This window comes from Triturus cristatus, chromosome 7 (assembly GCF_964204655.1).
Source record: "Triturus cristatus chromosome 7, aTriCri1.1, whole genome shotgun sequence".
In the NCBI taxonomy this organism is placed as follows: Eukaryota; Metazoa; Chordata; class Amphibia; order Caudata; family Salamandridae; genus Triturus; species Triturus cristatus.
In genome coordinates, this window is record NC_140590.1 from 397,879,450 (window position 1) to 397,904,471 (window position 25,022).

Consider the following 25,022-nt stretch of genomic DNA (forward strand, 5'->3'; position numbering starts at 1 on the left):
AGGAAATGTAGAGGGGTTTAGAATGACAGAGATGGTTTATTGGGTTTGGGTAGTGAAAAATATCAAATTCTAGTCTATTTGCAGGGGCATTTCTGTCCCTAAATATTCAGTTGTTGATGGCTGCAAGTTGGGTCGCCCAAAAACAAACTTGTGTGCGTCAGACATGTCAAGACCACCATCATATGTGAGTTGCGTACACTCAGCCATGGAAATCCGCGGCTGCCTATCCCCCCCCCCAGAAAAGTGCAGCTCACGTGTAAAATTAACTGTATTGCAAACTAAGCTGTAGTTCTGTATTATAATCACAGTTCACTTGACACATTAAGGTCATTGATCTTAAAGATACATATGATAACAACCCTGTATCTAACAATGTGGTCTTTCTCCTGCATTGTACCGTTTATTCTTTCTCTTTCATTTTCCAGCCTTCTTACTTCAATCAACCATTACTGCAACGCGTCAGCATAAAAAAAGAGTTGTTACAATATTACGCAGATGGGAGGGGAGCAGGGAAGAGGTAAGAAGTCTTTATAATGTAAATGATATTATGGGAAAGTGAGGGACAAATTTGCAGGAGATCCCAACAGATATCCCTGCAACTGGCTGATCTAGATGGGGAGAACAACTAGACTCAGGGCAGGAAACATTAGAAAGAACACCTGGCATGCATCCAACACAGTGCATATACACTAGACATGTGAACATTGATGTGCTCACAACAGTACTCTCATCTAGCAACAACAAACACTCAACACAACACATTAGACAGCACACTTCACAACAATTAACCACAACTGAGATATTCCAAGATTGGATAACAACAAACATACTGGCAAGCATAATTAATGCTGCACACAACAGGGTACAAGTACTGGAGTGCATAACCAAGCAGAAATGCCCAGTACTTAGAAGTCACTGTGCACACAATAGTAAGTTCAAGTAGGCTATCGCATCAAATAGAACAAATCAGACATACCACTGTGCACACTCACAACACAGCTCAGATATTATTTATGTAGTTGGGTGTCAAAAAGATCACAATAGTATCAGTCATAACAATGTACATGTTAATATTGAAAAATATGATGTCGATTTACAACATAATATCTGTACGTATAACAACGAACTCGCATCTCCGTTGCTGGATTCACCTGATATGACCTCCCCCTTAACCCTGAGTCAGAACTCCGTGGTCAGGCAGGCCCTGCAATCTAGGCCTGAAGCAACGGATTGACAGATCATAGGTGGTGGGGGAGGGGCCACATAACTCAGACAAATGTGCGAACAGGAAAAACCAAATCAATCCCAGAGATAGGCAGTGACACCACAGTGGTCTCAGGAGATTGGCCCCAATAAAACACGTTTAGACAGAGGGGCACCCGATCCCAAAAACACCAGAAAGTCAGATGCCACACTAATTTAGCAACACATTGCCAATCAGAGCACAGCAGGCACACTACGCACAGTGATTACGCGCTCCTCATGCCGAACTTCTGGATACGTACCCGTTGTCCTGCATTGTGTCCATGCAAGGTCGAGGCACACCTGTTCTTCTTGCCAAATGACCAGATTTATGTCACTGTGCCTTGTCTCCAAAGGAAGCATAAATTGTTTTATGCTGCTTCATATAATGTATAAAATGACGGCCAAAACCAATGTGTTTTGAAACAGTCTTCAGACCCCAACTCGGTTGTCTGCTCTCCCGGGTGCTGCGTTTAAATAAACCAACTGTTCCCGTTTTGCCTAACGCCTCTTGTCTTTTATTTTTCAAGGTAAATTCATAATTGAACAACATTTTGGTGAGCCAGATATATTGGTTTTCAAGCCCGGTTGTAGCCAAAGGAAAAGGCCTCTGCCTGTACGGAGTCACGTGTGTTCAACAAGAATGGTAAGCAGGCGGGTGGAAGTTTGTTCTGAAGCTGATGTCAGTGGGTAAGAGACTAGATCTGATCCTTAGTCCCAGAAATTTGGTGTATGGCAAACTAGAAAAGATGAGGGTTGTTTGTCTCTTGGACCACTGGGTGTGACACAGAGAATACGCTTGTCTCTCGGGGTGCCTCACAAACTGCTTGGATCGATGAGCAAAACACAAAGCGTACGCATTTTCCCAGGATGAGATACAGGGCTGGGGCCTCACCGCTTGGACTGCTGGGCATGACACAGATATAGAGCCAGCATCTCGATCCTATTTTTTAATCTGAGGGAGTTTTCTTAGTGCTGTTGATTTCTTAACACTGGTGAAAGAAGTGAGAGGTGCTATTCGATTGGAATATCAGGAGTAACACAGTCAGAACGCATTACCTCTGCGTGTGATACAGAGTGCAATTCAGACATTAGGGTAACATTTAGACCTTGGACAGTAAGGTGTGGCTTGGGCATAGCCAAGGAGGGCCTGTAGTTGTCAAGTTACTCCTTCTTCTCTTTGCAAGTTGTTGCTATCTTTGTCCTCAAGCCCATATTGACAGACTATCGGGCTCACTTAGTTCTGTGTACCGCACAGAGCCTCCCCTTGTCATTGAGTGGCATGCCCTAGGAGCGGGCTAATGTTTTTTGACAAATTCATCATTTTTTCTTCTCTTGTTTTTTCTCTTTTTTACTTCTATTTCCATTGTGGTTTTCAGTTGAGGCAATTTTTTATGTTTGGTGCCAATAAATTAATGCAACTGTGTTTTATGTTAAATGTTATGTCTAATTAACGATTCCACTTGTGTATGAAAAAGTTGCCGTTTACATTTTGCTAGTCTGCTGCTAAAAGTACAATTCATAATGTTTTTGAGTTACCCAGTGCACTTTCTTACAGGTTATTTTCCATATGTGTGGTTTTATGTACTAACTTGTATTGAGGCATCTTTGCCCTAAGCTGAGCTCATAGTAAGAATAGTTATTGCCGGCAAAATCCCTTGTACATATTTTCCCCATGATCAGAGTAGTATTTGAGTTTGTTTAAAGGACCTGTTACGTTAGAAGTGTACTAGCGCTTAAAAAGTTCACAACCCATCATAGTGTCGCCTTTAAACCATATGCAAACTAGGTTCCCTAAACAGGCTAAAAAGCTAGATACATTTTGCATTTTGCATTTTGAATAGCACGCACACACAAAGACGCATCCGTTCCCTTGGCAAGGGGGGTGACTTTTGACACCAACATAACAGAACACACAAGTACACACATTTGGACCAAGTATGTAGGCAGAAGAAGGCTAGAAGAGAGGCGCTGTGTCAAGAATTCCTGTCATGCGAGGGGAGGAAAACGGTAACCAGCGAAAACGGACTACATCTCCCAGGATGCTTAGCGGTTGAGAGGTTATGTAAACAGGAGAGCTGGTACATAACTCAAGGAAAACACGCCCTTATGTAAACAGGAGAGCTGTTACATAACTCAAGGAAAACACGCCCTTATGTAAACAGGAGAGCTGTTACATAACTCAAGGAAAACACGCCCTATAAAGGGAGGAACCGGGAGGTACAACGCTGTCGGATATTGTGTTTACACCGACGTACCTGCTTAGTGAAGAGCAGTGTTCCGGAGTGGTGCTCCAGTAAGGCAAGAACGGAGGTAGGTCGAGTCGTTACTCCCTGGGCCGTGTCTTGCCCCATCGTCACCTGTGAAGGACCCGGAAGCTCTACCGGATTACCATTGAGCTTCGCTTTTTGACTCGGCTGAGTCAAAGCGCAGTGGCGCTTTTGCTGGTTGGAGTCGTAACTCCCAGCCCGACCAGAGATACAGGGACTGCCAGCTGTAACGCACACCAGGAGGTGTTTGCCGCGTTACAGACTCGGAAGTCCACAGGATCGATCGAGCGGCTGCTCTCGGTTCAGTCTTCTTTGCTTGTGATTGGGGTATCGGTGACGCATCACCAGGAGGTGACTCCGCGTCCCGGTGCAGTCTGAGGAAGAGGTTGAGCGGCTGCTCCCTTCAGGTAGAGACCCCGGCTGGGTGTTTCCCTGACTCCTCGATTCTCCCCAACACTCTTCGTGCCCCTCACAGCCTACCGATTGGCATTGTCGGCCATTTCATTTCTGCCCTCTGTTGGCATACGCCGGGATCGGCGTATATGCAGAGGACGGCTAGGACCATCCGTGCTGTGGGCTGGTAACGTACTTAGCCTGGAGGATTCCAGTGACTATAACCTTTGTTTATTCCTTGTATTATTTTTGCCTTCATTAAAATAACTAAACCTTCACAAGTGGTTGCGTTCTCATTATCGTGTCTGTTAAACGATCCTGAGACGTTCAGGGCGTTACACGCTGTTAGAAATATGGGCGACCTTTGAGGTGGCACAGACCTGCGATTCTGCCCCAGCAAGCAAGGCGTATGCACCTCTCCCACCATACACAGGCACAGAGGTGCTCTCTCTAATGTCATCCCTGCCATTCCTGCCCTAGGTTACACCAATCCACTGGTCGAGGGGGCCGTGCAGCAAACCACTAGTTCTAGGGCATGGAGAGGATGTCTGCCGCTCCCACTGATTGCACCGGTCAAACAACTGATCCCTGGAGAGATAGTGTTGAGAGAAGAAGGCAAGGTCTTTTTTTGACCATGCTGCCACTTACTAGCCCGCTGGACTGAAAGGGAAGGCCAGTATGATAGACCCTGGCCAGAGGAGGAATCCTTCGAACCAGAGAACATGGCCATTCCGAAAGACTGCAACAGCACGCAGGGGGAGATCCCAGATTGAACTTCACCTACATGCACGAATGCCTGAGAAGATGGGAGAGCTATGTTGCAGAAAAGCCAAAATATGTCCATTGTTACAGAAAGGCACGTCAGGGACCATCTATGTGCCATTGGCCCAGATGGACAAAGAAGGTCTCAGGACTAAACTGCCCCCATTGATGGACGGAGAGGGAAAATGGGTCTCCTGTTTTGAGAAGAAAACTGCGGGGATAAACCTAGCAATAGGTAATGTCAAGAGTCTGCTCAGCAGCCTCATCCGAGAGCAGACCAATATGGTGTTTTCCGGAGCCCGCATCCCAACCGACACGCTGAGCAACACAGAGCATGATGGAGCCCCATTCAACTCATTCAGACACCGGATCGGGATGGCCCTTAGGTAAATGTTCCCTGACTGCCCAGGTTTAGGAGGATGAACCCTGGGGAAACAGTGACCGACTTTCTGGACAGAATAAGGGAACGGTGAGGTCAGGAGACAGGATAGCAATGGACTGACACAGGCCCCCAGGTTGCATTCTTCTACAACAGCCTCAAAAGGAAGGATCACCCGCCAAAATACAGAGTGGTCTAGACAGTGTAGCAGAATTAGACACAAAACCTTGGCGGGAGATACATGCCCACATATTACATTACTACAGGAAGAAACAGAAAATGACAGGGAAATACAGAAGCAAGCCCAAAGAGACACCGCTAAGCTGGTCCAACATAAGTAAAAAAAGACCGCCCTCGAGGGGGCAGCATTGCCCGCAACCGTGTATATAGCACTAGTCTTGAAGGGAGCTCTGCCGCCAAACACCTGAGGGTTTTCACCCAGTCCTAACGGCAGAGGACAGGGAGGCTGGCAGTAGCTAGACATCAGAGTGTGCTATTACTGTCATCGAATGGGCCACATTGCGGATCAATGCCGCCTAAAAGCTTATCACAAGCAAAGATCAATAGGCCTGGATCAGTCCTCGCAAAATCCCCATTCACAAAGCCAAGCCCAATAAACCTGAGCGCACAGTATATTCAGCCACAAGGAAATCAGGCAGCAAGCACACTACTACAACAAGGACCAGGTGGTTGGTGAAACACATGGCAACCGCACCAGCAAGCACACAGCCAAGACAGGGAGGGGTAACTGTCTGGGGAGGTAATACCTTTACACAATTGCCCAATCCAAATGCACAGTACGACTAAAAATCGCAAATACGGCACATCCACTTCATACCCATGTCAGAAAACTCATCATAACAATAAAGATTAGTGACACAGCATTAGGAGAAAACTCAAGCCTTAACTTACGTTCAGGTTAAACTCAGAGCTGCCGTATGTTTGATCGACCAGGAATTCACATTAAAATCCACAATTGTGGATGCCTGCAGGGGCCTATGCCCCACACTGCTGCTAGTTCCCTAAGGCTGGGTTGACTGGCCACGCATAGGGAGGAAGGGCAGTCTGACGAGGGGGCAGGGTAGCCCCAGACCAGTGCACAGAAACAGGCAACCAGGTCCCTTCACCCAAGTCCAATTGGGACGGGTTCCTATGACTAAGATGAAAGGACCTCATTCCTTAACATTTTTTGGACTCCAGCTAGTGGAGGCCCCCTTTCAGTTCCAAAACAAGGTGATGCTCTGTTGCCGGAAGCCAGATTTTCCATGAACTAGAGATAATGGTGTCCCCCTAGAACTCCACAGTCCACGCACAAATAAGCGACAATTTGGGACCAAGTCAGTAGGGAGATTTACCAGGGCAATCAGCCATCTTCGGTCCTTATTTGTAACACAACAAATCCCAGTCGCTCACCTGACTCCCGTCACAAGTAAGACATCTTGCCTCCTCCTTTCCCCTAGTTCTTCCAAACATCAAAAGGCTGCTCATTGGATCATGTCCTTCCAAAACAGCAGGAGTAGCATGTCACCGGGTAGGATGCGGCAGACCCAAAGAATCCTGGATCCGAGGGAGAGAGAGGCCCTGGGAGGGAAAGGGGTTCTGTAGATGACCGTCGCAGCCCCACACAAGGTGCACATATACGATCATCATCGCACCCATCTTGTCAACGCAAATACCACAGGGCCTCACGAACATCGTCCAAGGAAGCAATGGGCTTGATCCCAGTAATTGTCACATAAGAATCACATGGGGCCACAGAGCAGCTTTTTAACCCCCACCAGTATGCCATATTACAACCAACACCCCATGAGACCATAGGAAGGAGCTCAATGGCCTGCAAGAAGAAGCCCAAAAGTAGCCCAAAAGCTGAACCTTCCAGAATAAGGGTGTAGAAAGAACACCCAACTTCATATGGGAAAACCTTGTTACACGCCACGTGCAGGGACCAGAGGGGCATACACGTGCACACAACCCCCAAATTGCTGCAGTAGCAACATCCAAAATCCAAACTAGGCCTAAGGGCTGAAGCTAAAAAGACCAGGAACAATTTTTACAGACAAGTTTTTGACAACACTCTTTACACAGTGCCAATAAAAGACACCCCCAGACACCAGAATGCTGCAGACGACTCCTCCGGACACCATCCCAAGACCTGCAATGTTCCAAAAGTTATGTATTATTGCACCGTTGTATTTCATCTGCTTAGCATGGGTGTGTCCGCATCCATCCACAGCTAGAAATTTGTCTAGTCACATGGAGCCTACCTCGACATTTTCACAGTGCTTGTGAAGGGACCTCTCCCACCTCACTTATACTTGTACTGAACCAAACGCTAGTATTCTGCAGGCACTGCACAGCGCACTCCTGCACAACACATGGTACCAACACATGACCGTGGGTGCAGACAGACTTTACCTAGCGCAAGAAATAGCAGCTGAAAAAGCAATATGTCTCATCTACCTGTACCTATGTAGGATTAGGGCCAACACACAACCCATTAGAGTAGAACCCACAGAGTAGTGGTTAACATCACCTGGTACGAAACCAACCCCACAACGTTATACCTTTTCACTGAACCTAGTCACATTCAAACTGAGCTAGACAGGATGCGCAGGCGGGGCGCTACAGGGGAGGACATTGTTTGGCCCCAAGATTTTCGGGAGAAGAGGTTCTTGGAGGTAGCAAACTACCGCACCAGTATGTCCACGCTCACTTCTGTCTGTGGTCCAGCGGTGGCCCTTAACGTATCTGGGGTAGTATTCTTTAACAAGTGAACCCCAGACATGGAGTTCTAGTACAGGGGAATTCACCTTGATGATACAAGGGGAAATGAGTCTAGAAGGGAAGGATTGAATGCCAGCATAGATACCCTATGTCAGCAATTCTGATACAATGAGATAGATAGGTAAGCGTGGCTCGAAGGGAAGGCGCAACCCCTAATTGTACGAAAACTTACACTGCATTGTTTGTGTTTCAGAGGCAGATGAACGATCCCACTTGGCATCAATTAAAATTGTGCTGTAATACTACACATACCAGATCTGCAATGGGGCTCCTTCATGTTGAGGGATACCTACTGGCAGTGTGGTGAGTTTGCCTACACCCAGCTTTTCCCCAGATGGTGGGGCCTCTACACCCTCGTTCAAGTTGTTCCAACAGCCGCTACAGAAGAAAATAACTCTAGTGCATCAGGCTAGAGAAAAACAAACTGCTGATTACTTTGGGTGGGATCAGTATAAGGGCACTCAGGAAGAATTAACTGTTTTCTGACACTCAAGTAAAAGTAGGAGGGTCCATACCCTTCTTCACTTTGCAAACAAAAGCAAATACCCGTGGTTACAAATAACCAGGTAGGAAACGCTAATGATGATCAACAATAATGAGATCAGCCTAAACACTAACAAGGAAGAACTAAGAGTCATCTGCCTTATGGTTATGCAAAATCGGTATGAGTTGGACTTCACAACCATGATGGAGGGTCGGATGTTTGTCAAGATCAGAGCATCCTGCTATACTTTTATCAGCGGAAACAACATGGATAACAAGACACTAGCTCTTGCCATTCAAGCCCTGCATCATCTGCAATCCGACTTGAAGGAGGGAGGTTCCCCTGCGCAGGACTTGTTTTTCAATTTGTTTTCCTGGTTCCCCCAATGGGTGACCAGAATGAGCCTGTTGTTGCTCCTGATTCTCACTATGTTCTAGTTTTGTGTGGTTTCCTACAAGTGGGAGTTTTCTACTGTAAAAACACAGTCTCAAGTTAGGTAGAATGCAATTTACTAGGGAATTAGTAATAGAGACAACAGATACACACCGAACTTCGACTAATGTGACTGTCATGAAGAATGGGGTAAATTATATAGTTATAAATTAACAACAGGAGAGAGAGGGAGTTTTTTGGAGCCACTCTTAGTCCCCCAGGGCTAGTATAGATCAACAACAGAAGAGTGTGTCCATCAGATGTGAACAAGTGCAGAGCGATTAAGAAAAGTGAATCACTATGTTTTTAAAAGAACCCTCACTCACCAACCTAGTTGGTGACATGCTTCATCATTGGGTTCCCACCGGAGAGACCGAATGTCTCCCCGGTGTGCTGCGACGCCTGAATTACAGCGGAGCTGGTTTTTTGTGTGTGGATGCAGTGCAAAGGGTGATAGTGTAAGTTAAAATATGCCACAGTTTCAACCAATAAGGAATTTTAATAGTGGTAAACCGGACACAATTAAAATTGGTGTGACGGACGTTAGAAACTGGTGATAATTAGGCCAGCTACGTCCTAAATCAAGTGCAAAGTGAAAAAAGTGGTCAACATGTTTCTGCTTCTGGCGTCAGTGCACGAAGCATTCGTCAGGACCTAAAGTGAGACCACCACGGCGGTATACGCGCGCTAAGGCGTACCCTAACCTGTGGGGTCAGATACCACTTGAGACTTACGGTTAAGATTACCCTTCAGCAATTTCTGAGAGCTTTAGTTCTGTTGAGGCAAAGTAAAAAGAAACAACACAGAACAAACATACAATGATTCACAAAATACATATATATTTTCACAAGAAAACAGACTTGGGCTAATCACACAAGTGTTGTGGAAGTATTTCATGCACACACATGGTGGGAATTGTCCATTGTTCTGAGCCTACGGGAAAAATTCACTAGTATTTACCCGTGATCAAAATGTAAAATCATGTGGTGCTCATTAGCGCTATAACTGATCGTGCCGGAGAAAGTGCTACACCCTTTTTTTTGGGGGGTGATACGGCAAAGCGGCATAAGTGTATCGCCTTCACACTGATGGTCAGCACTGCACTCTGGCCGACTTCTAGGAGGCGAAAGGGAAGTAAAATGCTTGGTTTGTGATGGAGTTTCGAAGGGTTATCCTGTCTTATGGATTTGTGAACATCGAGAAAGCTGATCACAGTGCTTACGTGATGTTCAGTTCAGTTTCGCTACATGAGTCCGGGTGGGAGGCGGGACTTGTAGTCACACTCTGGACGGGGAGCGAAAAGAATAAAAAGAGTTAAAAACTTACACGGTTGGAGTAAAGGTATGGGAATCCGTAGAACCTTTACTTACTACTCCAAAGTCACCAGCCCTCTGCAACACCTATTCGGCCCTCCTGCGGACTCGGATATTGACGTCCGGAGCAGCCGAGAAGAAAAAATAGTAGGCGTTTACCAATCAGAAGGCGTAACGTCATCGCGCTTGTCACGTGAGACGTTACCGTGGGAGGAAACAGCTAGACTGCTGCCTGTCAGGCAATACAGTAAGCTTGGTCGACTTCCGGGAGAGTCGCACAACTCTTAGAGGTTTTGGTGCCAAAAAAAGGGGGGGCGGGGGTTTCAATGTGACGGAAGGGAGGCTTATCACATTGTGCGAGTTATGCGTACCGCCTGCTAAGCGGGTGTATGTGACAACTTTTTCGGCTGGAGTGGCTTTTTCAACGGATTTTACGATGTTTTAAAATTTACATACTCTCGAATAAAGCAATGACAGGAATGTTCACTAGAGTAAAGACTTTTAAAAGACATGCCCATTGCTCAGTTTCTATTGCTCTAAACCCGTGATAATAATACTTTAGAATAAAGGCAATGGCGAGAATGTAAGAAATATTGCCTGATGGGTGTTCAGTGGAGCCAAGACTTGTTCATTATGAAGAGCAAAAAACACAGTATCGTGGTGTCATGAAAATACAGGTAGTGAACCACAGAGTGACTGGTTAGATGTTTTGTCTTCCAACAGATTATTTCATTGGCATATCATCTTATTAACTATTTATCTTTTTAGCACTGTGCCCCATGGGATATTATCGTTGAAACCCGTAGTATGACTAGACAGGCGATAAATCCAACGTTGTTCCTTTTCGAACAGAATGTTGGTCGCTCTGATCCCTGGATTAATTTGTTCAATTATAGTCCAGGTGAGGTCGTCAGGGGTGTGTTTGAGTGCTGCGTAGTGTTCTGTCATTTTGGTAATGCTTTTCCCACAGCGGATTGTACTTCTGTGTTCGACAATGCGTTGTTTGATTTTACGTGTGGTCATTCCAACGTATCTGATCCCACACGGACATGTAAGTAGGTAGATGACATTGGATGAGTTACAGTTCGTGTGAGTACGTTGACTCCACACTTTGTCTTGTTCCAGATTCAGAGTCTTGCTTGCTTTCGTGAGGTGGCACACACTGCACTGCCCACAAGGAAAATGTCCTGTTACTTTGGGAAGTCCCCAGGATTGTAGGACAGACGGGATGTTGTCAGGTGATGGCGTTCGTGGTCTCGTGTGTACTAGAGCATCTTTTATGCTTCTAGCCTTCCTGAAAGAAAACAGGGGTTTTTCCCATTTCAAGTTGTTACTCATAAGAATGCCCCAATTTTTACGGATGGACTTGGTAACAGCATTAGAAGCCGTGCTGTAAGTCGTCACACATGTCAGAGGGATATCTTCTGCTGCTTTTACTGAATCCTCCAGTAACGCCTCTCTGTGTTGATTCTTGGCCCTCTTGTAGCTGCGATTTAGAATTTTTTCTGGATAACCTCTTCTTTTCAGTTTTGTGGAAAGGTTATCGGATTGGGTGCGAAAGTCTTCCATGCGACTACAGTTGCGTCTGATACGCAAAAATTGACCAAAAGGGAGGTTTTCTCTAAGTGGTCGTGGGTGGAAACTGGAGAAGGCTAACAGATTGTTTTTTGAGGTCGGTTTGTAATAGGTTTTTGTGAGTAGCTTGCTTTCCCGTTTGGTGATCGTAAGATCCAGAAAGATTATTTCATTCTGGTCATACGTGTAGGTGAACTTCAGGCTGGGGTCGCAGGTGTTGATCCATTCAAAGAAGTTTACAAGTTGGGTTTCAGGTCCTTTCCAGATCACCAAAATATTATCTATATATCTTTTCCAAAAAGATATATAGAGTGAAAAAGGGTTGTTGGGGGTCAGTATGTACTTTTGTTCGAAATCATACACGTAAAGGCCTGCCACACTAGGAGCAAAGGTACTCCCCATGGAAGTACCCGTGGCTTGGAGAAACAGGGTCCCTTTGTATTCAAAGAAATTCTTCTCTAAGGCTAGGGTGGCACAGTCGACAATGAACTGTTTCGAGGTTTGGAAGTCCCAAGGACTCATCTCCAAAGTCTCACTTATGACCCTTATGGTATCTTCCTGGGGAATGCTGGTATATAGACTTTCTATGTCCAAAGATACCAGGAAGGTTGGATCATCTGTCAAGGTTACATCCTGTAAATGAACCAGTAGGCTCTTGGTGTCTTTCAAGTAGGTAGATGTACTCTGGATCAAGGGTTTTAGAAAAAAGTCACAGTATATAGAAAGAGGCTCCAAAAGAGAACCAATACACTATCACCCTTTGCACTGCATCCACACACAAAAAACCAGCTCCGCTGTAATTCAGGCGTCGCAGCACACCGGGGAGACATTCGGTCTCTCCGGTGGGAACCCAATGATGAAGCATGTCACCAACTAGGTTGGTGAGTGAGGGTTCTTTTAAAAACATAGTGATTCACTTTTCTTAATCGCTCTGCACTTGTTCACATCTGATGGACACACTCTTCTGTTGTTGATCTGTAAATTATATAGTTGACAGTTCAACTAGAGGGGAAATGTTAATATTGAAAAATATTATGTCAATGTACATCATGATATCTGTATGTATAACAACGAACTCGCATCTCACTTGTTGAATTATGCTCTCCCCCTCAACCCGGAGTCGGAAATACGTGGTCAGGCAGGCCATGCAACCTAGGCCTGAAGCAAATGATTGACAGATCACAGGTGGGGGAACACACAGCATGCACACCACATGCAGTGATCACGCACTCCCCATGCCTGACTAGGCCTAAGTTTCTGTCTCCAAAGGAATGCGTAAATTGTTTTATGACGCTCCATGTAATGTATAAAATGACGGTCGAAACCAATGTGCTTTGAAACAGTCTCCAGACACAGACTTTGTGCCTGCTCTCCCGGCCACTACGTTTAATTAAACCAACTGTTCCAGTTTTGCCAAGCGCCTCTTGTCATTCCTTTTTTCAAGCAAAATTCATATTCGACCAACTAACATTCACAACCCCCAACAAAACACATGTTCAGTACACCTCATAGAGACCAACTAATTGGATTGTATTATTGAGCTCACTTTCGCAATCCACTGTTCATACTAAACAGTCTAACTCTCTAAGACAACTAATAATGCAATAAAACAACACCAATCAAACAGCCTGTTGAATTTAAAGGGATATTATGTAACCTAACCGCACATAAGGAATATTACCTCAGAGACATAGATCAAGCCGTAAAATGCACATGGCAATTCTTCCCAAAACGGAAATGATAAAGACTTTTGACTGCACATACCAAAAAACTCTTAAAGCCAAATATAACCACACATCATCATCGGCACCCTCGTTGCTGATGATCCTACTTAAGAAGCAAATCTCCATCCTGTGACATAATCCTAGATTCCAAAGTGTGGAGGTAGCGGACCCAGACAGCCCTGAAAAAGCTCATACTAATTGCAAAACAAAGCTATAGAAATTTGGGTTATCATTAAATACCATGGATAGAATTTCACTGTATAAAGCACTTGCAACGGTCCAAAGGTGCTAACATTGCACTTCTTTATCTGGGTTCATAGTGTTTTGTTTAGGTCATGCACCAATCTTGCACTTCTTGACTAACTTTATCAAGCCATGCATTATTATTAAAAAAATAAAAAAAAAACTTTTCAGATCATTACAAATTTTGAAGTGCTGGCTTTAAGAATTGAAGGCCAGAAATGTCAAACAGACGACTGTTGTATTTATATTGTGAGCACCACCAAAACCTAAACAACAATCTGAAACACATTTAAAGGGAACTGTACTGACATATTCAGGAGAAACAACCAAGGGTTGCTCCAAATTATACATTCAGCATTCAGTGAAAAGTACTTTTTCTTTATAAGCAAAGTTCAAAAACAAACCTAAAAATAAATAATATGTTTCATGTTTATTTGACACTTCCTGTTTGAAAGTTACTATAAAAGTGATAGTTAAGCATCATTTTGGTAGCAGGTGAGCTGGAGCTACCCTATGAGGGATTGGTGGTAAAGGGTTGGGGGAAATAGATACTGGCAAGCACTGTATAGCGTGAGATAATATAGGTATGGGCAGAAGGTGGTTACGGGACGAAGTAGCACAGTATAAAATGGACATAGAGTAGCAAAGGTATAGACAATATACATTGCTGGGCAAGAGTCAGGCAGTCTGTATGTTTCTGCTTTTTTTTTATTTAAAAAGTTCCCTTTTTAACATCATGTATTTTTGGAAAAATTCTCAGTGCTCCAGTTTTTACAGCTTAATTTCTTTTTGTTAGGTCTTTGACAAGTGGAGTTCAAATTTAGGCTCTGCTTCCCGCCAACATTTGGTTGCCATGTATAACTTGAGGAGCGTCCAGTGCACTACTGTACTTTCCTGACCCGGTAAGTGACGGTTGTACTGCTGGCCAGGCGTAATTATTCTTAGTACACAGGTGACCTTCTGCCCACACATCAGTCCGCCTTGAAATATTATCACATTTTGAATAACCTGGAAAACATTCCTATCTAAAGTTAATGTAGATATATACTTCAAATGAGGTAGTGAAGTAATTTGTCAGAGTTCATATAGCCAGATGCACTCTGTATCAATTCAAGGTGTGTAGACTTTCTTATAATCGTCTCCATAAGTTTAATTACATTTATCCATAGATTCTCAAAAGGTACAGCTTGCCAAAGTGTGTGTCGGGGAGCACCCATTTAACAAAGCCATAGACATTAGTCCCTCAAAGATATGTAAATTATTGCCTTATTTATTTCGATAAGAGCGCCCGTTCACAATTAGTAAAGTATTGTTTCCTCCATAGCCTCATTCCAGAAAGTGAACTTTTAATTATTCCCTCCATTTCTTTCTACTACAAAACTCTCAGTCCACTGCAACTAAAGTCCCCCACCTTTTGTGGTATCATGATCACAGGGTATTCCATTCACACTTTCACAGCAAACGCTTGCTTTTCGTGTAAGCGTCTGCTTTGAAGTGTGAAGGGGTCACCCTGTGAAGAAGAGAGATGTGGAGGGAATAATTACAGGTAAAATGTCTGGTATCGAGGCTATGGGGGAAATGGTACTTAAGTAACTGAAAGGGAGCTCTTATCAAACATGTGGTGGTGTTTAAGTGTGGCCGAGTTGAGGCCCATCTACAGTGCAGTATTGGACATAGTATGAGACTACAGAGGTTAAGGAGGCCACGTGACGGGACCCAGTGGTGAGCGGTTCTACATACAGTTGAGTGGTATAACCTAGTGCTGTTGTGGAGTAGACGGAAGTAGGGTTTAATGGCATAGGGTGTGAGTTGTGCAATGGCCTTGCAGTGCACTTCTTTGGACTGCAGCAAAGTGGTGTGTTGCTGTGATGTGTAGGACACAGGAGAGTGTGGCTATCTTCAGACATATTTTATGGAGTACCATACGATAGAGGTCAAAGGGAATTGTGCTATGTTGTGCTTCTGAGAATGTCCGTGTAGTACGCAACAGTGGTATCATGTTTAAGTGCTGTATTTTTGTGAGCTACATTGGTGCTGTTGGGGGAGGAGAGGTCACAGTGAGCAGGGAGAACCTGAGTTATTGGGTTCAGACCGAGCCCTGTTTACTGTGCTGAGCTGATGTATTATGCTAGATTGAACATTGAGTTATACTGCATGCAGAACAGAATGGTCCTACTGGCTGGTCATGGCAACGCTCTAATCAATGAGCTGGGAGAATATGAATGTTGTGTGAGTGAGGCATAACTGGAGTCTGATGCCATTGGTTTTAAGTCTCTTACGTTAGTACACTGCTCATTGCCAGGCAGTTAGTGCTGATCTTCACAAGATGTTGTTGGTTGTGAGGTGTCTAAGCACGAGACACTCAGTACCATGAATGGTATTCCGTCTCCTTGTTTGAAATGTGGGGGCTTTACAGACGCCAAATTATGCTGGACTGTGTCACAAAATAAAGATCAACATTGTATCACAATTACCTCAAAACATTTATTCCTTTGGTCGAATACATTTTTCTAGATTTCAATACATAAAATGGGACCATTATAACATTATAATCGTAGCTGGGTATTCGTCTCTTGGTGAGGTACAAGACTGTATTATTTAAATTTGAAAAGACTCAGGGGAGTATGACATAACATTTGGCCCATATATATGGAATATAACATTTAATCAAGCTTTTCGTGGATTACAAAAAAGAGAATCACACAGCGAAAAACGGATCCAGTTCATGACTTCAGTATTGGTGCGCCTGCATTAATCTCAATCCTACTTCAGAAGTCAAACTTGCTCCTTTTTCCATGGATACGTTTAATCAACAAGTCCCCTTTTTGACTCAATTTTCTTGATTAGCAGAGATTTGATTTCATCTGTCGAAAAACTGTTATACTTAATAGAGTAACACAGCAGCAGCTGGAGGGCCGTATCTATCGAATACTTGCTAAGGAGAACTAACCCCCATGCAGTGGACGAAAAAAGCATAAAGGTTCCTGCTGAGCGCCTCGCTTCCAATGCTGAATATAATATTGTCCTTACTGGGCGTGAAGGAAGTGAAACGCACACTTTATTCTGTTAAAAATACCGGCTGAGTAACTACGTTTAGCTTGGTTTGAACAAACATACGCATGCACCCATCTTTTAAACATCTATGACAATATGAAGATCCTCTTGATGGCCAATCACAGTCTCTTGGGAATAAAACACATTCTGGAAAGTCACGGCAGTCTACTCTGGTGAGAGAAGCTAGGTAACTGACTGGCTTTCTATTCAAATCCACATCCTTGCTCAATGTACCAACCACTTGATATAGATCATTAGTGTTCTGACGCTTTAACAGTGTTTAATACTCCTTTCACAGCAGGATTAGAACCTTGAGTGGTATCCTGAGAAGAGGTGAAAAAGTCACCAGGCTGGAACCTCAGTGTTAAAAAAAAAAGCATTTGCAATGCAATAGGTCTCGCATTTGTGAGATTTAGAGATATTGGCATTGTAAATTAAAATCTTTTTTACTTATATGTTTTAGTTTTGAGTGTAGTGGATGTATGTGGTGTGTAGCGGAATTTTGTGTAAATGTAAATTGATACTTGTATAGAGCACTACTCACCCGCAAGGGTCTCAAGGCGCTTGTACGAATACCGATGTGGAACCCATCCTGGCTTTCCCTGTGAGTCATCCACTCCTGGGCACCCCCAAGGAGGCCAGGCATCCTTAGCGTTGTGGAGATTAAGCAAGCTATTGCCCAGAGTTGCAGAGTGGGACTCCATGATTGGAATGGCACCGAGGCGAGAATTATCAGGTCTGTGGAATTTTTGAGCGCAAGACCCGCCGAGGCGGGGAATTGAACCCTGGTCCCAGGCTAGACCTCTGCATCAGGGTCTGCCACTCTAATCATTGAGCTACACTTCTCCACTATGTGGGTTGGATTGGAATGGTTAGTCGTGGCTTGTGTAGTGGAATTATGTGGCATGGTATACTCTGGAATTATGTGGATAGTAATTATGTGGTATTGAGTGTACTGGAATTGTGTGTCATGAGTGTAATTATGTGGAATGGCATGTTGTGAGGTGTTATGTAGTGGAGTTTAATTATTTGGTTTGTTATTGAATTTTGTGGCACGATGTGAAGTTGTGTGTTAGGAATTAAATACATGTGGTGTGTGGTAGAATTGTGTTGTGGAGTGGAAGTATGTGGTTTGGGGTGGAATGTGGTGTGGAGTTGAAAAGTGTGGCATGGGACTGTGTGGGGTTGAGTGAAATTGTTGATTGGAAATATGTGGCATGGTGTGGAGTATTTATTTGGATTGTTATGTGGCATAGAGTTGTTTGATGAGGGGTGTATTTATGTGATATTGGGTAGCATGTACTTAGGTGGAGCTGAATTATGTGGTGTAGAATGGTATTATGTGGAGTGCAAAAATGCTGCGTGGTGTGGAGTTGTGTGGAGCTGAATTGTGTGGGGTGGAATTGTGTGGTTTACTGTTTAATTATGTGGAGTTGAGTGCTTGTCTATGTATAGCAGTGCTGAGGGAGCAGTCTTCTTGGGAGGTGAAACAATGTTTCTATTTCATGTCCTTTTACCACCCTGAAACTGACCAAAACAGTGTGAATGGCATGCAGCAGTGGTTTCTTGCTGCACCACCCCCATCCCCTCCTTCTCCACCCACAGACCAGTATTCCTAACCCTGACAGTTTTGTCCATGTGCAGACGTTGTGAGAAATTTTTGGCCAAAAGCCGGCAGACACAGAGAGAAACTAGGCTGAATAGCTGGGGCAGGACCCTTGAGGAAGATGTGACTACAGGGTGCCCCGCTCCTGACACACAACAACAATTGTGGGCGATTTCTCACAAAGATTGCACATGGGCAAGTATTATCACTGACCCGTTAGGCACAAACTAGTCACCGATAACCCAGGGAGGTACCATTCTGTAACCCTGATGAAAGTCCCGGACCTTTTTGAGCCTTAGAGTAGAGCTGAAACATGTTGGTTTGAAATAGGGTCATAGGACCATAATAGTCCACATTACCCGCAAGATATTGTTTTTACTTTCCCCACCGTCTCCGCTAATAAAGGGATACCTTGGAGAAGGTGAGGGATTTTTGTTCTCTAGTTAAACCCCCTAGTCACCCTTTTAATAAGCGCTCCCTGGAATATGGTTGAGCCCACCCTGACCTTTAGGAGTCAGGGTGAACCCGATAATGAACGATCATGACACTATTAGAGTGTGTGAGGGTTATACATTAAAAAATAATTTTTTCCTTCCCCACACTAGTCATGCGGAGCTACTGTAGTCACTTGGGGTGACCCATCCCTTTATCCCCTGTCCCTCTGTATTGGAAAGTACCACCCAATGGTCCTTGGTAGGATACATTTTGTTAAAACACATTTTCTTCCTTAACTATCCTGTGTGCCTCTGGCCGTTTGTGTATTGAGTGTCTGGTGTTTGAGTGGCAGGAGCTGGGGATGTGCATTCACTCTAGACAGTCACTAGGGGTTGAGGTTTTCCCTGCCTTGCCTGGGTGACTCATCGCCGGGGTGAATAGACCTGGTCTGCATTTAGAGTGGTGGGAGGAGTTTCATTTGCACCTGAATAGGCTGTGTCTCCTTTTTCACAATGCTGTCTTCGCCCCCTGAGGTCATGCAGCACTAGGGACGACAGGACTGGTTCAGACTGGGTTCAGAGACCCTTACAGCAAAGAGAACAATGATAAAATGGGGTATAAGTATGGCACCTGAAACCCCAGGACTTGAGGCTGCTTCAAGAAAGAAGAGGACCCTGCCAAGAAGAAGAGCAGAACGACTGTGTATGGAGTGCTGCCTTTTCTGAGTGAGGGGTGGATTGGTCGTGAAGTAGCTGCTTCAGTCTGTGGTGGAGGAAAGGGATTGGCTCTTTTTGCCCTGCTCTGGTATCCTGCTTGTGAAGAATCTCCAAGGGCTTGTGTGTGCTGGCCTCCTGTTGGAAATCTCAGGGATACAAAAGACTTCAGGAAAGATCCCTGCTGGATCTAAAAGTAACCTGCCTGGAAGGTGAGCTGGAAGCTGTGCGAGGAGCGCCGCCCCTGATTTGTGTGGGGTGGGACGGTCTGCAGTTTCTGCGCCTGGCTGGTGCAGGGGAAGGACTAGACTGTTCTACTTTTAAAGCAAAGAAAGAACATACAAAGCGCTTTATTGTGCTCTCTCTTAAAGAGCTGAAGAGTGTTTGATTTTACAGACCAGCACGTGGAGAGCGCTGATGAAGGGGCCCTTGTGTGAGGAGCCCTGGGAGGGGAGAGCTTGCTATTGAAGACGTTATCTCCCCCTCCCACTTGGCAGCTGGTGTGTGTGTCTGCGCAACCACGAAGAAGCGCTGTGCCTACATTGCAAAAGCATGTGATGAGCGTTTTGAATTTGGTGCCCAAGGCGTGGGCTCACTGTTCAAATGTGGCGGGCATAGAGGAGTGCAATCACACTGTGTGCAGTGTTGCTGGATATTTAGACCCGTCCCAAAGATGCTCAAGTAAAAGCCCTAATTTGCCCAACACAGACCAGTGTCAACCCAAAAACCAGCCCAGTCGAAACTCTCAAATTTTGCAAAAGCAGTCTTCAGATTCTATTTAATATACAGATAGTGAGAATAGGTCAACTGGGCACCTGTGTGAATAACAACTCATTTTCAAGACCAGTCCCCACTTTGACTTTTCATCTTGTAGTTCTATCACCACAGAAGTAAACCCGAACCTGAATTATCTCCACAAAAGCAGATTATAAACCACTTTATGTCAATGAATAGGAATTTCAATGTTAATTCAACATTGTGGCTCCAAAAAAGAATATGAAAAAGGTTATGCAGAATTAACACAACACAATGATCTACATATTAAGAAACATCCCCTTGTATTAAAGTAATTACAACATAACTTGTTTGGCACGGCATAAAATTCTATGTACTTGTCTGAAGATATTCAACAACAAAAAACTTCTTTACAATGACAGTATGGGACAAAGGCAAAAGTAAACATCACAGCAGACAAATCTGATACACAGTTTTTGTGCAAAACAAGTGAACGCAAATGTGAAGCAACTGTGTGAAAACTGAGGGTGGCTACAGTAAGAAGAGAGTTCCACACTTTTCTAGTGAAAATGTAAGAAGAGGCCAGAAAAGAAGCAGTCACCTACTCTGACCAATTCCCTGCCCTCCGTTCCAAAGTCCTTCACCATGACCACTTACTCTGGCACTAAAAATTATACAGGACATTGGTGCTTCCATTGTGTTGCACCAAAAACTTGACTAAAGCTCCTACTCTTGCCAAGCAGCAGAAGGGTGTGTTTGGGTCACAGATGAATGCAAGGCTGTTGGAGCAGAAAGGAAAATTACCCAATTTCCCAGAACTTTTGGCGACACCCTCAATACTGGCACTCCCTCAACTTGACCAATACTGTCTGTGTTTCATCACACTCCATTCCCCATCATCATTAGCACTGCCCCACTCCCATACCACCATTGGCCTGGGCCCTCTCATGAGGCTCCTTTACTACTATTATCCGGCCAGTCTTTAATTATTCATGCTCTTAACTTTAAATTCTCAGCAATGACTGTAAACACCCTAAGGTAATCTGTGCCACCAAAGCAGTCTATGTTTACATTTCAAGTGTTTTCTTTCATGCGGTGTTCTCTAAGAGTATTTCCTTTATGGAGATGATGAGTTTCTCTAGTTTCATTTTCACAAAACATACTTTTATAGTACAAATTGTGAAATGAGTCGCCTTCAGGTCTGGGTGAGTTCAGATTGCAAGTAGACATTTATGATGGGCACGATTGAGAGTCCAGAGGCAGAAGGCAGTACTGCTGTCTCACAGTGCTTGCCACTGGGTCATTAAGGTGTTCAGACTAAATGCACATACAATCCTTGGCCTATTTGGAGAGCGCGTAAAGTGATGGTTATATAAATGCCAATTGTAAATTAAAGCACTACTATACATGTGCCCAATGAGGGCTACAATGTGTGAGAGTCATATCATGCACACTGGTAGGCATTATGTAGTAAGAGCACTTGGTCTGCAGAAACACACTGTCAGGATTAAAAGGCTATGCAATTGTTAAGTGTACTAATAAGTCTTTGTTATCCAAAGTATCCCTTTTTAACAACCCTGTAATTAGAAAAGATTGAGGATAAAACAAGGTTCTAAAGTAAGACATATCCTTTTGAATGCAGTTCCTTGATATCAGGTCATACCTCACTGTGTCAGGTGGCGAGAACCGGTAGCGCGCTGCGCGCATCACCGCAACGCCTTCCCCGCCGAACGAACTCCAGGGGAACTACAGTTCCCAGACCGCCCGGCGGAACACGCCCCACGTGACCTGCGTCGAGCGCGACAGCGGATAAAGCCGCCGACGGACAACAAGCGGTGCCGATGTTTCCTGCCTGTCCAGTATCACTCTTTGTCCTGAAGCAACGTTCCAGTTCTGTGTCCTCGGCCTCGCCCTCGTCCTTTGAATCCAGACTCCCCTGCTCCAGCGGTGTGTCCTAGCCGGCTGCTCCGCCGTGAGGAAGACCTCGGGGAGCTCCCAAGCCTCAGCGTCCCAGCCTTCTGGATGTCACCACCGGCGCTCCTCTGGTCCAGAGTGGTAGCGCGAAGGTGAAATCCTCGCCGGTGACCCCCGACGCTGGTACGCGTCTGAGAGCCCTCAACGTTCCAGTTTTCCTGAAGAGATCTCCCGCGCTCCTCGGCCCACGGAGTTCTGGGTCCTGAGTGGCAGCGCGAACTGGTGCGCTCCTCTGCCCACGGAGTGCCGGGTCCAGAGTAGAAGCACGAACACGGGCGCTCCTCTGCCCACGGAGTTCCGGGTTCAGAGTGGCAGCGCTCACTCTGTTCTCAGTTCTACGTAACTGTGAGTACTGTTTTTTCTTTAGCCTTCAGGGAGGCTACTTTCTTCGTTCTCCGTGAGTGACCCTGATCCGGGACGCGCTCTGGGGCATTAAGCACTGCAGTCTGAGTGCTGGTCTTTGCTCCCAGAGAGGTCGCGCCCCATTGACCTTCCGAACCAGTCTCAAGGGTCCGCCCTGGCTCTGCGACCGTAAGCCAGTGCTTGCATTCCACTGAGCTTCACGCCGTCCCAGGCCGGGGGACCCTCCTTCACACGGGTGGGAAGGTAGCAGGTGAGAACTCACTACAGAGTGGGGGGGAGGCAACGGGAGGGTCACAAGTGACGTGTGTCTTACGGTGTGCTTGTTTCGTTCCAGGTCCCTCTCCCAGCTGCTCCTTCTCTTCCTTCCCTCGCCCACCTGTCTCCATAGTCCGTGTGTGTTACACGTTTCCCGGACTGGGGACGGATGGGAGGTGGACCCCATTTAAGCATCAGCGTCATCCTGAGGAGAGAATTCCCCGGCCGCCGTGACAGAATCATCGGCCCACGAATTAACGCTCCTCCCGATCGCGCTGACCTAGGGGATGACCACCCTAGAGGATGTGATGGCGGCCCTGGCCCTTGTCCAGGGAGAGCTAGCTGCTTCACGGCAGGAAACTGCTGCCCTACACTCCCGGATGGACCGGCTCCAAAGGAACCCCTTTGATGCCGGGCCCATAGGGCCTACCCCCACGCCCCAGGTAGTGGTTGAGATGCCCGCGCACGTTTCCCTGGCCCCTCCTGAGCGGTTCCATGGGGATATACGGAAAGTACAGGTCTTCATGACGCAGATTCTCTTACATTTTCACTGTAAGCCTAAGCTGTTCACTACTAACCAGTCCAGGGTGGCGTTCCTTATCTCTTACCTGTCAGGAGATGCGGCCCAATGGGCAGTCCCTATCGTCAGGAGGGACGACGCCCTGCTCTATGATTGGGATACGTTCCGCAAGGAGTTCGAGAAAACATTCGACCGACGTGCCGACACCTTCTCCGCGGACCGTGATCTTCTCGACCTCAAACAGAGCAGCTCCGATTTCCTCGGATACCTCAACAGTGTCAGGAGGCTGGTGGCGGAAACGGACTGGCCCGAGTCGAAACAGTCAGCCATCTTTTACCGGGGATTGACGGAGGAACTGAAGGACGTCATCGCACAAATAGACCCCCAACCACGCACCTGTGCCGCGATGGTGGAGCTTGCCTCACGGTTGGAATACCGCCTCCGAGAAAGAAAGGGGGACCATAGGAGGAAGGAGAGACCCCCTCCGTCCTCGGACCTGACGCGAGCGCCTGATCACGGGCCGGCCCGTCCCGAGCCCATGGAGATAGGGGCGGTAAGAGCGTCCCTAACGTTGAGCGAGAGAGATTACCGCAGAAAACAGGGCCTCTGTCTGTACTGTGGCAAAAAAGGCCACTATCTCCGAGAATGTCCCGTTCGACCCAAGGTCGGGAGGCCTCGCGCAGGACAAGCCGCGGCAGTGACGGGAGATGGGGAGGCGGGAAATGCCCAGGCTTGAAGGACCACGAAGGGAAGCCTTCAAGCTACCACTCCATCCCTTCGGTAGAGGCAGACGCGGATGCAGAACCGGACCACTTCTTCCTCTCGCTTCAAGTTGAGATAGATCATACCACTCGGACTATTCGGGCCATGATCGATTCAGGTGCCACTGGCTGCTTTTTGGACGAGACTGAAGCCCAGAGGTTGGGGGTCGCTCTTCTCCCCAAACACACGCCTGAACTCGTTTATGCAGTAGACGGCAAGGAGTTGGACTCGGGGCCCATTCGCTATGTCACGCTGACCCTCTGGATGACATAGGGAAAACCCACGGCGAATGGCTGGCCTTGAACATCATCAAAGCACCCCGGTGCAAGCTCATTCTGGGGCTACCATGGTTGAGAAAACACGAACCTACCATAGAGTGGTCCGCGAACACCCTTTCCTTTTGTTCCACCTTTTGCCATCAACACTGTACGCTGACTGAGTCGCCACCAGCCCCTCCGTTGGCCTCTCCGCAACACATCGCCACGGCAGCGGAGAAAGAAGTGGTTCTCCCGGCTTGGTATAGCTCCTATTCGGACGTCTTTGACAAACAGAAGGCCGAAGAGCTGCCACCCCATCGGGCCTATGACTGCCGCATCGACCTGGAACCCGGAGCTATCGTCCCCTGTTGCCGTGTCTATGCGCTCACGGGACCCGAAACGAGCCACCTCCGAGAGTACCTGGACACTTACCTCGCGTTGGGATTCATTCGCCCCTCTCGGTCGACCGCGGCCTCTCCTCTTTTCTTCATCCCGAAGGCCAACGGCGAGTTGCGCTGCTGCATTGACTATCGCGCGCTCAATGCAGTAACAATCAAGAACCAGTACCCCTTGCCGTTAATCCCGGTGCTACTCGAACAGGTCCGGGAGGCAGCCCTGTACACCAAGCTGGACCTACGTGGGGCGTACCACCTAGTTCGGATGAGAGAGGGGGACGAATGGAAGACGGCCTTCAAGACGCGGTATGGGTTATTCGAATACCTTGTGATGCCCTTCGGGCTCTGCAAC

At 46.2% G+C, this 25,022-nt stretch overlaps 1 pseudogene across 1 annotated transcript in view; it reads left to right on the top strand.

Annotated features, from left to right (window-relative positions):
• LOC146809781 (uncharacterized protein ZSWIM9-like) overlaps window positions 1-25,022 on the top strand; it is a 133,858-nt pseudogene that overhangs the window by 33,937 nt on the left and 74,899 nt on the right. Inside the window, exons 4-6 of the transcript XR_014966485.1 lie at window positions 426-517; window positions 1,773-1,888; window positions 14,398-14,503. The product of XR_014966485.1 is annotated as an uncharacterized protein ZSWIM9-like (transcript). The remainder of the gene's footprint in view (window positions 1-425; window positions 518-1,772; window positions 1,889-14,397; window positions 14,504-25,022) is intronic.